The 14,105-nt window shown below is 47.7% G+C and overlaps 1 protein-coding gene across 1 annotated transcript in view; it reads right to left on the bottom strand.

Annotated features, from left to right (window-relative positions):
* Nucleotides 1–13,181, bottom strand: part of Azin1 (antizyme inhibitor 1) — a 29,755-nt gene extending 16,574 nt beyond the window's left edge. Inside the window, 2 exon segments of the mRNA NM_001291486.1 lie at nt 8,531–8,668; nt 13,087–13,181. The gene's annotated coding sequence lies outside the window, so the exon portion shown is untranslated.
* Between the last annotated feature and the right edge of the window lie 924 nt (nt 13,182–14,105).

Genomic DNA, 14,105 nt, shown 5'->3' with positions numbered 1-14,105 from the left:
AGCCAGGGCTACACAGAGGGGGGGTGGGGAAGGCATATGTATGTATAAATAAATAAAAATAAAAGCTCTGTTCTGATTTTTTGTTTTTGCAGCCTGGGATCAAATTCTGGCAGTGCCTTGGATATCCCTAGCCATATTGGAAGGTCTTACACTTAAGAGATGGTGATACAACAAACTATCTTCCAGGAGCTTGCAGTGTAGCTCAGTTTCTGAAGTATACAGCCTAGTAAGCACCAGGCTTTGGTTTGATTCCCCAGCACAGCACAAGCTGGGTGTGCCCAGGCACCTACAAACCTAGCACTGGTAAGGCCAAGGCAGGAGGGCCACAAGTTTAAGATCTTCCTCAGGTACCAGCCATGAAACCAGTCACAACAACAACCACAACAACAAAAAAGCAAATCTATCCTCTCCAATCTTAAAAAGCCTGTAGGAGGCTGAGCCTGCAGCCTTATCCCACAAGTAACTGATTACTCAGGTCTAACTACTGTTAAAAGTTACATGCTAGGTCCAGAAAAACTCAATTCTCTAAAGAATATACCACACATGCATACCTTAGGAGACCAAGTTTCTAAGATACTAAGTCAACAAACTCAAACTGTTCTTGGGCTGGGGGAGTAGCAGTGGGTATAGGACTAGGATTTGTAGATCTCTGTTGGTAGAGTTTGCCTAGCTTACCTGAGGCCCAGCATAAACAGGGCAAGGGCAGTACTGCACATACCTATAACCCCGAATTAAGGAGAGGCAGGATTGGGTGTTTAAACTGGAGGATAGCCTAGGCAGCATGAGCTACTGTCTAAAAGGAATTAAGTAGAGTCTGGGCACCCTGAGAGCTCTTGTCTTTCCTACCCCCACTATACCATTTCTCACTGAGGGAGCCTTAAAAAGCAGTCTAAAGACTCCTGGGATGCGCTTCCAACTGTGAGTTTAAAGAACACCTGCTTACTGATGTAGGCATTTGTACCTGCAAGAACGCACACATAAGCACACCTGGAGGTCCAAGGACACCCTGGACACATCAGTGGTCTCTTTCCACCACCATGGATTCTGAGAAACAATTTTCTTCATTTTAGCAAAGACTCCACTCTCCACTCTCATAAAAGACACATTCTTTGCTTAAAAAGAGAAATGTATTTTTGCTTTTAAGAGGCATTAACAATGTTAAAGCCAGGTTTAACAGAACATGCCTTTAATCCCAGCAATTGGGACGCAGGCAGATCTGGGAGTTCAAGGCCAGCCCAAACTGTCTCAAAAACCAACAAACAACAAAGAAAATAAGTATCCATGTGGTGATGGGACATGGGAATGGCTTGTATGAGTATACAAGTTAATCCACCCCAAGAAGCTGTTTCCCATACACAGACTTGCTGGGTGTGCTATGAGGGACAGAAAGAATGCTCTAAGAGTTACATCATTCCAGCAGAGGGCACACACAGTGAAACCCAGAAGCCATGACAACTGAGAAGCAAGCATTCTCCAGTCACCACCATGTTGAAAGCTACTTTTAGCAACTGAAAGCCTCTATTGATGTGTGACAGCTCATTAGCTGCTCTTTTTCAAATAATTTCCTTTGGGACTTATGGCTGAAAAAAGAAAAGAAAAACTGTAACACTCTTATTTACACCTGTATGTTGGTGCTTCGATAACACATTTTCCACGAGGAAGCTGCCAAAAGACAATGGCTCCGAAGAGCCACACATTGTTCTCTGGGGTCTTACACGAGGTGGCTGAGCCCTCGTGTTCACTTTCACAAGTAAAGCTTGCGGCAGCGGGCACTTGCCTTGTTACACACCTGCTACAAAGGCGTCTACAGTTGATTGCACTTCAGAAGAAACTGATACATCTTTCATATAATCTCAAGATAACTCTGGCAGCAACAGCCCACTTGATTGACACCAGGCGGGATGAATATGAGTCTTGGGTTTCTGAAGTGAAGACCTCCCTGGAAGTAGAACAGGGAGAGCTGAAAGGTTCAGAGTATTGTTTCAGACACCTAACCAGGAAGCTCAGCCTCAGTAAGGGCCAACCACTTTTCCACAGGACCACTACTCAAAATGACAACAATGTTTTCAAATGTTTACTACTACAGTCACTGTAAAGAGGCCTAACTACAAGCATTTCTACTTATTTGGGCATTGCTAGAGCACACCTTTAATCCCAGCACTTGGGAGGCAGAGGCAGGCGGATCTGAGTTCGAGGCCAACCTGGTCTACAGAGCGAGCTCCAGGACAGCCTCCAAAGCCACAGAGAAACCCTGTCTCGAAAAACCAAAAAACAAAACAAACACAACAACAAGCATTTCTACTTTACTTCATGGAAGCACTGGATGGCCCAGCACTCAGTGTCAAAGGGTGTCTGAGCCCCTCTCTGCATTCCACCTGTAACAGAATGTGCTACTTACCACACAAGTTAACTTGGGAAGTGACAGACTACAAACCTCTCTAGAAGAGGTTTCTAAAAGTTGACTGGCACTGTAACGACCTTCAGGAGAAAAGCTGAGATGCTCCAATGGGCGATAAAAGATCACAGTACCTTTTCCATTAATAGACCAAAACCAACATGCATGGGGTACTCATGATATCCAGAACAGGGTTTACCCTTACCACACACTAACTGGGAAGCTAAAGATCACAATAAAAAACATTTCTCTAGGGATAAAATAATTCACTATGCCTAGATCCCTCCCCCAAACAAACAAATAATTCCATTTTTATTAAAAGAGAACAAGAATGAGGAGATATGAGGGAAGTAAGGAAATGCGCCCAACTTATTTCACACTATAAGATGACTCACAATAAACACTAAAGAATCTTTGTTAAAAGATTTACATTTTCCCAGGACTGGCAGCGAACACCTGAATCTCAGTGCTTGGGGGACAGATCTCTTCAAGGCCAGCCTGGTCTACATGGTGACTTCCTATCTGTATGCATACATGAGCATACACATATGGAAACCACAAGAGGCCACTGGATCCCCTGCAAAAGCATTAAGTGCTATAACCACTGAGCAATCAATACCTTCAGCTGCCCTTGTCCCCCTTTTAGGTTTATTTTAAACTATGTATGTATATCTGTGTGTGTATGGGAAGGTTAGAGGACACTGGGATGCCTGGAGCTGGAGTTACAGGTGGTTGTGAGCTATCAGTCACACACTTTTGGCCACACCAAATTTAACATATTATGTTGAGCTTAGAAAGATATACAGAGCCAGACATAGCAGCATACATCTTTAATCCCAGTACCAGGAGGCAGAAGCAGGTGGATCTGTGAGTTTGAGGCTGGCCTGTCTACACAGTCAGGTTATATACAGAGACTCTGTCTCAAAAGCAAAAAAGGAAAGAAAACCCATTTTAATTCTATTCATCATTGTGTGTGCATATGCCGTGCAGGCACGCGGAGATCAGAGGATGACTCTGCAGAGCCAGCCTGTTCCTCCATCTTCCATGGCTTCCAGGGATTGAGCTCAGGCCACTAGGCATGTATGCTCAGTGGTGGCCAGAGTACCATGCCAAATGAGCCACTCACCGCACCAGCCCAAAATTACACCTCTTTTAAAAATAATTCTTTACAAACTGAGCAAGATCTGTGCAATAATCATTACATCAGCAAGAAGTAAATTAAAAGAAAAACCTGAGGGAGTGTGTGTGTGGGGAAAACAGTGATTGTTATGGCTGGTGTGTGTGTGTCTCTGTGTGTGTGTGTGTGTGTGTGTTGATAGGTGGGGTCTCATTAGGCAGCCCTGGTTGGCCTAAATCTTGTTATATAATCCCACATTCCCATAAATCCCCACCCCTCTCATGTCCCTTCCCCATTTTTTGAAACCACGGAGTTCAATTAGTGCTCCCTTTCCTGTTGGAATACTGGCTGATTTCTTTGTTTTGCTTTTGGAGACAGTTTCTCTGTGTAGTTCTGGCTGTCCTGGAACTAACTGGCTTTGTAGACCAGGGTGGCTTCAAACTCACTGAGATCTGCCTGTCTTTGCCTTCCAAGTGTTGGGATTAAAGGTGTTGCACCACCACTGTCAGGTGGACTACTTACTGACTGATCTTGTACAAGTCTCACGCAGGTAACCATGCTGCACTGAGTTTCAGTGGTTACCATGTTAGCAGCATTTAAGTCTAGTGATGCTAACCCCATTTACAGTGATTATCTTGGAGCCCTTCTAGGACAGCAGGCAACACAGAACTCATTCTGTTCCACTTCCAAAAATTAAACTTAATACAACACCACAACAGGTGTAGACACTAAAATTACTCATGCCATAAAGTAACATTATCAGAGAAAAGCACAGCTAAAATTCTGCTTCTGGCTAGATGTGGTGTCACAAGCCTGTAGGTAAGATTTGGGGGCCAGTCCGCTCTATATAGCAAGTTCCAGCAGGATAGTCAGAATTACATAGAGAAACTCTCAAAAACAAAAGAAACAAAGAAACCTGCTTCATTAGCATGTTAACAAACTGTTTAGCATTGGCATAGATGATCCTCGACTACTCCTCCTATAAGGCTAATTGAAAACATCAGCCAACCAATTTACCTCGTGTTCACATTTTCAATCTCCTAACATAGTGCCTTGTTTTTTATATCAGTGATTAATTTTCTGGTAGACATAAGCAGGGGGAAGCCCTAAACCAAAACCTCCAAAACAAGATCTGTGGTGATGTTTTGTTTGTGCTCTAACAAAGCTTACCTGGAGACCAGAGTGCAGAACTAGCCACTAGTTAACCAAAGAGGCCAGGCAGTGGTGGTTCACACCTTTAATCCCAACACTGGGAGGTGGAGACAGGAATGTAAGTCTGGTGGAGACAGATCTCTCTCGCCCATTCAGTTTGAGGACTTTTATAGATGTAGTAACTTTAGTGGCTGGCCCCTTTACTTCTCTGATCTTTCAGCTTTCACCCGCTAATATCTGACTCTGGTTTTTTGTTTTGTTGACTCTGGGTTGTTATTACTAAGATCAACTAGATCTGCCCCACATCAGCTCAGAAAGAGTGTGTGGAGCACAGATAGTCGTCTCTTCTTCCGCCTCTACTGTCCTGAGAGCCACTCAGCCCACTATGAAACTGGAGCTGTTAAGATGAGGTGGATGCCCCTAATTCCAGCACCTAGGCTATAATCTGGAGTTCAAAAATCAGTCTTAACCACCTAAACTTTTTTTTTTTGGGGGGGGGGCAGCTAAGGGATACTGACATTGTGTGAGAACACCTGGTTTTCAGATACTTACTGGTTGATTCAAAACCTTCTCCTGAAGCCAGATGTGGTGATACGTGCCTGTAATTCCAATACTTAGGAGTTTGAAGCCAATTCAGTGATTTCCAGGCAAGCCTGGGATACCAAAGTGATACCCCCCAATGCAAAACAAGCACGTGCACGAGCACGCGGCCAGGGAGAAAAGAAACCCATCCTGATGCCCAACCCTAGAGCCTATAATGCCTGCACAAAAATCCTAATGGAGTACTGAACACAGCTCAAATATAGTTCATATAGTCACATATTTTACAATGTTATGAAGTATTTACAAAGTTATGAAGGTCAATGCTTTAAGTTCTCCCAATAGTTTCCCAATGTTATGTTGCTCCCTAGAAGATTAATCCTAGTATCCCAGTGTCCAGTAATACAAACTATCATACACAAAGATACTGTATTTCTACTATATTATTCTAGTGAAACTCTTGAAACAATGTTTCTCTGAACTTCTTAACTTGTCAAATTTTAGAGCAGCCATGTAGTAGATGTTAGATATTATGTAACAGTCTACAAGAGATTGAGTCATCTCTCTGTAATCATAGTATTTCTACAGTAAAATTCAAGAACATTAACACTAAATATACACAATAGAAATAGCTTCAAGTCAATGCCAGCACTCGGGAGGCAGGGGCAGTCAGATCTCTGTGAGTCCCAGACCAGCAGGGACTACAGAGTGAGTTCCTGAGCTACAAAAAGACCCAGAGATCCCGTCTCAACCTTTTTTTTTTTTTAAAACAGCTGCTCCCTCTGAGAAGTACATCCCCATACTTGGACACATCTCTTTCAGGAAGCTCCTTCATTTCTACTCATTCCTACTCTAAAAATCTGTGAAAATGGGGTACCACCCAACTCCCACCACTAAATGTAAAACATGAACCAATAATCTTTTAATAAACTCCAACTCAAACTGAAACCTTTAAGATCCAACTTACACTCTATTAATCATTACAATGGCAACCAGAACCACTTCAGTTTAAAAGACATTTATTTACTACTGTTGAGATAAAATCTTGTGTATATCCTAGGAAGGCCTCAAAACTCCAAACATTTCGCCCTAGTCTCTTGGTGTCAAAAGATGCCTTTAATCCAAGCACTCAGGAGGCAGAGGTAACCTCTGAGTTCCAGGCTAGCCTGGACTACAAAGCAAATTCTGGGATAGCCAGGGTTGTTAACAGAAAAACCCCGTTTCAAAAAAAGGCAACTTGGGAGAACATTTTCATAACTCAAAAGGAGAACAGATTAAAATTAATAGAAATTAGGTGTGTGACTTGGAAATAACTTGGTAAGCAAGTATGCTATTAAGTGGCAAATAAACCGCCTGGTTAAACAATGGAGATTATGATTCAGGTTACTGAATTCTTACAATTATCATTGCCCACACCAATATAATACATAAATGAAAGAGAAATTAATGTGCCTACTAAGGACCAAAAGAAATAGTCTAAGCAAGGTTTGGTGGTCCAGGCCTGTAATTTCAGCAGTTGGGAGGTGGAGGCAAATGAGTCTAAAATTATTTATGAATGAGACAGGGCCTCATGTAGCCCCAACAAACCACAAGTTCCTGATCCTCTCCCAAGTGCTCAGACTGTAGGTGTGTTCTAGAACTATGCCTGGCTCCAGGACAACCATTTTCACTCAACAGAATCTATTTTATAACCAAAATGAAGAAACACTGAAATCTTTATTTTAAAAGGAATACTTTATGACTACATTGCAAGGAGTAATAAGCTGGGCAGTAGCTTGAAAACTGCCCCTCCTGAGGTTTTTCTAGTGCTGTTTCTGTCCATGTGAGACCCATTTAAGTTTTAAAACCCAAATTTCAATTCCATGAAATCTAGAGAGGGAATTTTTAATTTCTACAATGTATTTATTATTTTGTATGTGCAGGTCATATGTGCACACGGAGGTAAATTTCAAGTGTTAATTCCCCAGGAATTGTCCACATTTTAAAAGGACCTCTCATTGAGCCAAGAGCTTATGAAGTAGGGTAGCCTGGCTCTGGATCAGAGCCATGGGACAGCTGGGCATGTTGGTGTATGTGGCAGGTGGATGTCTGTGAGTTCTAGGCTAGCCAGGGCTACAGTAAGAGAACCCACCTTTAAAAGAATAAACAAAAGAATGAGAATGATAGGTAGAAAGACCTCTCAAATTTAAACTATAGTTTACTGAGGAATTACATTTTATACAGTGGCTCGTATCTTAAAATAATCCACGCACAGAATATCAAGTAGCCAAAACCTATCCTTGGCCATTTGGAATAAGGCATGCTGGGAGTTTCAGATATCATCTTTCAGAAAAGGCCCCACAACCCACTGGTTTCTACAAATGTAGAAGATTAAACCATCTCCTAAAACAACCGCCAAAACCAAAAACCTTGACTGGCAGAATCATCACCAGGAAACAAGAACTAAAACTGCTTTCACACTCATGCTCGCATACGCAGTCTTACCAAGGGGACTGACAAGATGGCTCCCAGGTGACAGCACTGTCTCCCCAGCCTGAGGGTCCGTCTGCATCTGAGCCTGGAACCCACATGGTGGAAGGAGAGCAAAGTCCCACGAAGCTGTCCCCTCACTTCCCATGCACTCTTTCTGGCATACCCGTGCGTGCACACAGACAGATGGACAGGCAGACAGACAGATTGTTGAAAGGGAGTGTCTTTTGATGCTGGGGAACGTTAATTCAGTGCACCACATGTGCAGCATGAAGTCCTGGATTCAATTAAGTCTTCTGAGTCTTTTCTGATTCAGCCAATACTTACACCCACTAAGTGAAGACTGAATATGGTAAATTATATCCCAAAGTCAAATCCTCTCTCCATTATATTGAAACCCAGACTAGCACAATTTACTTTTTTTTTGAACTTAACTTACATGGATGTGCATATGTGTATGTGTACATATGTATGTGTGCATATGTATATCTCTGTGTATGAGCTCAAGCACAGGTACCAGGAGGCCAAATGGGACGGCAGAGCCTCTGAAGCTGGATTTGCAAGCAGTTGTGAACACTGAGAACCAAACTGGGGTCTTCTACAAGAGCAGCAAGTGCTCTCAGCCACTCTAGACCCCACCCAGTACAATTCCCTAATACACTAAACATAGTACTATCATCATTCATTCAAGTCTATCACTGGTAAACAATGCACGCAACCTTACCAGTCACACCTGTAACTAACGTCTAACTAATGAAGGCTCTAAGGGTCTGAAGAGGCAGACATAATTCCCAATTGGGTACACTACTGAAGCAGTACTCCAATTGTAGGAAGAGCCTAGGTGGGAAGGTACTTACATGGACAAGTTAGGAGATGGAACCCCCCTATCATCAGCTAGGTTCCCAAGGTGGCTCAGCGTTGAAGTCGAACTGCTCTCTATACAGCACTTCTCCTAGGCCTTCTGGGTAGTTGTATACTCGGTCAGAAAGTTCGCCCTAAAGAAAAAAGAACAGTAGAAAGCAGTGTTTTGGGTTATAGTGTTCTATTCAAATGACATTCCATCTGTGCATGGCACCCTCTACTTGCAGGGTGGTTACTTTGAATTCAAGGCCAGCCTAGGTCACACAGCAAGGTCCTGTCAAACAAAATGACAAAAGTGACTTTAAACGCATAGTCGTGGAAGCATCCGGAATACCTTTTTGGTTAAGTTCAAATTATCCTTTGCTACAAATCCCTACAACACTAAAAAGCTTATGAACCGAGCTGGACGTGGAGGCACACACCTGTGATCCCAGCACCTGTGGGGACAAAGGGACCAGGAACCAGGAGTTCAAGGTCATCCTTTATCAAAAACAAGACCCTGAACCAGCTTGGAAAACATGAGACTGTTCTCAAAAAGTAAAGCAACTTGAAAAGCTCCAGGCCAGGCAAGTCTGTAAAGTTTTACTCCTATTCAACCCAGCTACACCTACTTTATTATCGCCAGAAGCAAACGTGAAGCTTGGCATACTACAAAAAAGGTACTAAATGGGCTTTAGAAATAAATGGTCACCCCCCCCCATAATGGTTTGACTGGATAGAGTTAGATTGAGATGCTACACACACACAAACTCATTTGTGCTTCAGCGGTTACTGTTTTAAGTACTAGAACCTGATTATATTTTCTAAGAGGTAGGAAAGTCAGAGTCGGAAATATTAGAAACTATAGACAAGGCCAAGAGTTTATAGGTTCCCAGAAGTATTCCACAAGTCCCTAAGACCAGCTAACCTAACCAGGATCTAGGCAACTTTCAACAAAATAAAAATGTACTGTCCAGTGAGGAAAATTGGCCACTCTTTAAAACATTCATGGTTACTGAATGAAAGAACTCACATCTGCTTTATAACAGTGAGTGGCCCAGAGCTATCATCCCCAACACTTGAGAAGGAGAGATCAGGAGTTGAGGGCCAGCTTCATCTGTATATGGAGTTGAAAGCTAGTCTGGGTTACACAAGATGCTATCTCAAAGGATTCCAAATAATACACTGACCTCTAAATTTTTTTGTTGCAGTGCTGTGTATTGAACCCACAGCCATCATGGATGCTGGCACTTGACAAATGAGCTGCATTGCATTCCCAGGTTTTAATGTATAAACTTTGAGTCTACCTAATCCTAAAAAACTAAATCATGCGGGAATCAGATCATTCTTAACAATTATCCTGAATGACACATTATTCATTTTTCCTATTAACAGCTATTTTAAGGCTTATGGCAACCCAAGATAAATGCTGTGAAAAATTGAGGACATTAAACTTTAGATATTCACAAATGTTCTTCAGTGATAATCTAAACTGTCATTTAACAGAGGTACTACTAGGGAATAAAGACTCCCTAATTGTAATTTTAATAGACACTAGCCAGGCAGTGGTGGTGCATGCCTTTAATCCCAGAACTCCAAAGGGAGAGGCAGGGTTAGGGTTCCACCTAACCCTAACCCTGAGTTCTAGGACAACTCTAACCCTGAGTTCTAGGACAGCCAGGGCTACACAGACAAATCTGTCTTGAACAGCCAAAAAGGCTTTACACTCTCATTTATGCTTGTGTAAATTAGGAGTTAGAAATGGGCTGAAAGGCCATGAAGCCTCAAGCTGGCCCTGAAACTCTTCCTTGGGAGGCCAAAGACCACCGACATCCTCCTGCCTCCTCTCCCAAATGCTGGGATTACAAATGGATGCTAGGATCACAGGTATGCATCTACTCACCTGGTTTATTGGGAGCTGGGAAATCAACTGAGAGTTTGAAATTCTAGGCAAGCACTTGACCAACTAAGCTACAAATCCAGCTCCACCTTTTTTTTTCGGGGGGGGGGGGGGGTGCTTCTCTGTGTAGCCCTGACTGTCCTGGAATTCTCTCTGTAGACCAGGCTGGCCTCAAACTCACAAAGATCCCACCTGCCTCCTAGCTGAGATTAAAGGAGTGTCCTTTTAGACACTCCTCAAAATCATTTTTCTCTTGGCATCTTTACAATTGTTACTGCTATCTTTGCAACTTTTCCAAATAAGGGTTTTATTTTCTAAAAAGAAATATATTCATACAATGATTATTCAAGAACAACCTATTAATATACAAATATATGTTAAGTTTTAAACCTTTTTGGGGGGGGCGGTTGAGACAGGGTTTCTCAGTGTAGCTTTGGAGTCTTGTCTCACTGTGTACACCGGCTGGCCTTGAACTCAGAGATCTACCTACCTCCTGCCTCCCGAGTGCTGGGACTAAAGGTGTGCACCACCACCACCAGGCAAGTAAAAATCTTTTGCACAAAAGAATGCACATCAATTGTGGATTTAAGTTCTTTGATTTAAAAACAAAACGACAACAAAAAAAGGAAGACCAGATAGGCCTCTACAGGAGCTTTATGGGGTTAGCAATGATCTACGTTTTTATTTATACAGCTGTTTCTCCCCTCTTTGGACATAGGATGATCTTGCTATTATGTGGCCAATGCTGGCTTCAAAACCTTCCTGGACTGTGAGTTCGAGGCCAGCCTGGTCTCCAGAGCGAGTGCCAGGACAGGCTCCAAAGCTACACAGAGAAACCCTGTCTCAAAAAACCAAAATCTTTCTGGAATTACATGAACAACCCTCTGCATCACGCACTCCTTTGTTAAAACTCATCACAGAAGCCAGCCTGGTATTAACCCTGTAGTCCGAGCACCAGGCTGAGGAGGGAGGTAAATTAGGGATCCCAGATCAGCAAGGGCTACAAGTGAGGCCCTGTTTCAAAAAAAAAAAAAAAAAAAAGAAAAGAAAAAAGAAACAAAAAACCCACAAACAAACAAAACCCAAACAGGTCAAGAGAATTTTACTTCCATATTTAATACATGGAAATACTAAAGTTGTAGCTATTGAAGTTCTGATGTTTGTAATACAGATTAGTAAAATGGCCAGATGAATATATATATCTCACAATGCTTAGCTGGGGGGAATCTAGGGTGGACTTGCCACTCTGATTTCTTTTGTTAGCAATCATATTACGACCCCGGGAGAGAAGTAAATTGATTACTTAATGTATCTTTATCCTGTACAGTTTTATTTGAGCATTCTTTCCTACTTCACGCGTTGGAACCCCTCAGGCCTCACGGGCATGACCAGTGCAAGCACGTCCTCCTGTGTCAGACCTTTCTGCCAGGCTTACACAGTTCTTCCCCGGGGAACTCGGCTCAGTAAGGGGCAAAAGTGAACCAGCTCTCGCGCAGACCGGGCACTTGAGCGCGGCAAAACGCAGCAGCAGAGAGCGAGCGAGCGAGTGTGCGAGCGAGCACAGGACGACCTAACAAATAAATGCACCACCACACCGAGCCCCATCTGTTTCCCACACCCTGGGGCCGTAGACGGTGTCCTCGGGGGCAGAAGCAGCCCAGTTAAAAACACGCTTCCGCCACCCACCACCGCGGGCCGCCGGCTCGGCCGACCCTTGGCCCTCCTCCTGCCCCGCCGCGATCGCCGCCAGGGCCGGCAAACCACGGCGCGGTGACGAATCCCCGGGCTCGAGGAGGTGACCCGGGTAAGTGAAAGCCGCTCGGCCCAATCAGGAGAGCCGCAGGGGCGGGGCGGGGCGGGGCGGCAGCGGCGCCGAGGGTTCCAGAAGGGGCCAAAGGCCTACCCGCCCGCCTGCTACTTGACACCCGGGCTTCCCCGTCGCCCGGCCCCGGGCGAGGTCAACTTTCCTCCGCCAGAGGGGGGAGCGCGCTCTCCGCACCCCCCACCCGCCACCCACCCGCCGCTCGCCCGCCCGCCCGCAAGAATCCAGCCTCCTCCCAGCTGTCACCAGACGCCGGCTGCGGGCCCGCCCCGCTCGCTCCATTCATAACCCGGCGCCCCGGCCGGCCGCTCGGCACCGCCGACCCCCTCGCGGGGCCACGGGGGGTGGGGAGGGGACGGGAACCCGGGAAGGGCGGCGGGACCCCCCCGTGCCCCTCGGGGGCCGCCGCTGGGGCCCCCTCCCCGGAAACAGCAATGCACCACGGGAGCGGGGTGGGGGCTCGCACGCCGCCGGCCGGGGACCGAGACCTCCTCTCCCGGACCCCCCCCTACCACCACCACCACCACCACGCGTCCCCTCGGGTCCCCACGCGCACACGCCCCCCTCCCTAGCTCGCTCGCTCGCTCCCTGGCTCGCTCTCCCAACCGCGGCTGAGCGGGCGAGCCGGCGAGCGCGAGGTGCGAGCCAGCGCCGGGGCACGGGCGAGCAGCCGCGCCGCCGCCGCCGCCGCCCCATGTTCGAGGCCGCGCGCCCGCCCGCCCGCCGGCCTGCGGGGCACTGCGGGGGGACGAGCCGGGCGAGCGAGGGGAGCCAGGGGAGCGAGCGAGCCTGCCCGACCCTCCCTCCTCCCCTCCCTCCCTCCCTCCCCCGGCCCCCGGACCGGTACTCACGTGAGATAACGGCCCAAAGAGTCGGGTAAAGCGTCTTCTCTTTTTCGGCGGAATTTTTAAAGAGGGATGTGGTTACCTTGAGCAGAAATACCCAAGGCGGCCTGGGCCATAGGCTGCGGGGACGACGTGGGGGGAAACGCGCGGCTCCGACACCAGCTGAGCGGCAGTGGCGGCGGCGGCCGGACGGGAGAAACGGGGCGAAGGCGCGCGGGGGGAAGAGAGGGAGGCCGCGGGCGAGCAGGCGGGCGCCAACCGGGCGGGGAGACGGGGGCCTCAGCCTCGTCACAGCCGCGGGGCAGCGGAGCGAGAACGCGGGAGGAGGACGAGGACGGACGGACGGACGGACGGGCGGAGAGCCGAGCGGGCGACAGGCACGGAGAGAGCGAGCGAGCGAGAGACAGAGAGACACGGAGGAGACAGAGAGACGGAGAGAGAGAGAGAGAGAGGAACGGAAACACGGCGGCCGCGAGCGGAGCCAGAGAGTGTGGGAGGGCGGCGCCGGCGACGCCGGTATTTATAGCCGGGGGCGGGGCCTGCTGACGTCACAGACGGCCGCGCCGCCGCGCGCGCGAGAGGGGTGGAGCCCGGCCGCCGCCGCCGCCGCCGCCGCCGCGCTGGGGGGATGTGGGAGGGCGGAAGAGGAAGGAGGAGGGGGGGCCGCGCCGCACTTACGGGACCCAAAGGGCGGGGAGCGCGCGCGGGGCCACCGGCAGGCCCGGGTAGCTTCCCGCCCTCGCGCGCCCCGCCGCTCCCGGCTCCCCCCGCCCGCCCGCCCGCCCGCCCGGCGGGGAGACGCACGCGTGGGCGGGGCCGAGGGCGAGCTGGCCCCGCCCCCAGCTCCCCAGCCCTGGCGGCGCCTGCGCTCGTTGCGCGCCAGCGGTGCGAGCCAGCAAGCGAGCAAAGCAAGCGAGCGAGCGTGCGAGCTAGGTAGCGCTCGGCTTTGTGAGCCCGCGGCGGGTCCGTGCCGCCGTCTTCAGGATCGTCCCCGGGTCCCCGACCGGGCGACACCTGTCCTCCAG

The sequence above is a fragment of the Cricetulus griseus genome, chromosome 10 (genome assembly GCF_003668045.3).
Source record: "Cricetulus griseus strain 17A/GY chromosome 10, alternate assembly CriGri-PICRH-1.0, whole genome shotgun sequence".
NCBI classification, from domain to species: domain Eukaryota; kingdom Metazoa; phylum Chordata; class Mammalia; order Rodentia; family Cricetidae; genus Cricetulus; species Cricetulus griseus.
Note: the sequence above shows the minus strand (reverse complement) of the source record. Positions and strands in the feature narration are given on the sequence as shown.